A 1,058-nucleotide genomic window follows, 5' to 3' on the forward strand; every position below is an offset into this window, starting at 1 on the left:
GTGAAGCTACGACCAATGCCAAAGCTAATTTTTCAAGGTGTGGATACCGTGTTTCGGCGTCCACTAAGGTTTTGCTAATATAGTAAATAGGAGATTGCGTACCTTCGTTTTCACGAACTAGGACTGCGCTGACGGCGACCTCGGATACGGCCAAATATACCAGTAGGGGCTCGCTTGGATTTGCTTTGGCCAGCAGTGGCGGCGAAGATAGGTACGCTTTCAATTTTCTTAAGGCCTCGACGCATTCCTTATTCCACTGTAACCCATTGTCCTTTCTCAGCACATTGAAAAACTTATGGCATCTGTCGGAGGATCGTGAGATGAACCTAGACAAGGCGGTTATTCGCCCCGTCAGCTTTTGTACCTGCTTTTTGCTGTTCAGTATCTCGGGAATTGCGTCTTCGCCTTGATCTGATCTGGATTGACTTCGATACCTCGTTGTGATACGAGAAACCCTAAGAATTTTCCTGAGGCCACGCCGAAAGCGCATTTCTCGGGGTTCAGTTTCATCCCGTACTTTCTCAATATCTCGAAGGCTTGTTTCAGATGGTCGATGTGGTCCTCTTTTCTTGTCGACTTTACCAGCATGTCGTCGATATAGACTTCCATAGTCTTACCGAGCTGCTCTTTGAACATTTTGGTGACCAGTCTCTGGTACGTAGCCCCTGCATTTTTGAGCCCGAAGGGCATTACCTTGTAGCAGTAAGTCCTTTGGTGGGTGATGAAAGTTGTCTTCTCTTGGTCCTCCTCGGCCATCATGATTTGATTGTAGCCGGAGTAGGCGTCTAGGAAGCTCAGTAGTTCGTGTCCTGCAGTGGCGTCGATCAGCTGGTTGATGTGGGGTAGTGGGAATGAATCCTTTGGGCATGCTTTGTTCAGATCAGTGAAATCCACACACATTCTCCACTTCCCGTTTTTCTTTTTGACCATGACGACATTGGCGACCCACTGGGGGTATTTTGATTCTCTGATGGAGTCGTTGGCCAGTAACTTGTCTACTTCTGCACTGACCGTCTTCGTTGATAGCGGCGTTTGAATTTTCTCCTCATCTGTCGCAC

The sequence above is a fragment of the Nicotiana attenuata genome, chromosome 2 (assembly GCF_001879085.1).
Source record: "Nicotiana attenuata strain UT chromosome 2, NIATTr2, whole genome shotgun sequence".
NCBI classification, from domain to species: Eukaryota; Viridiplantae; Streptophyta; class Magnoliopsida; order Solanales; family Solanaceae; genus Nicotiana; species Nicotiana attenuata.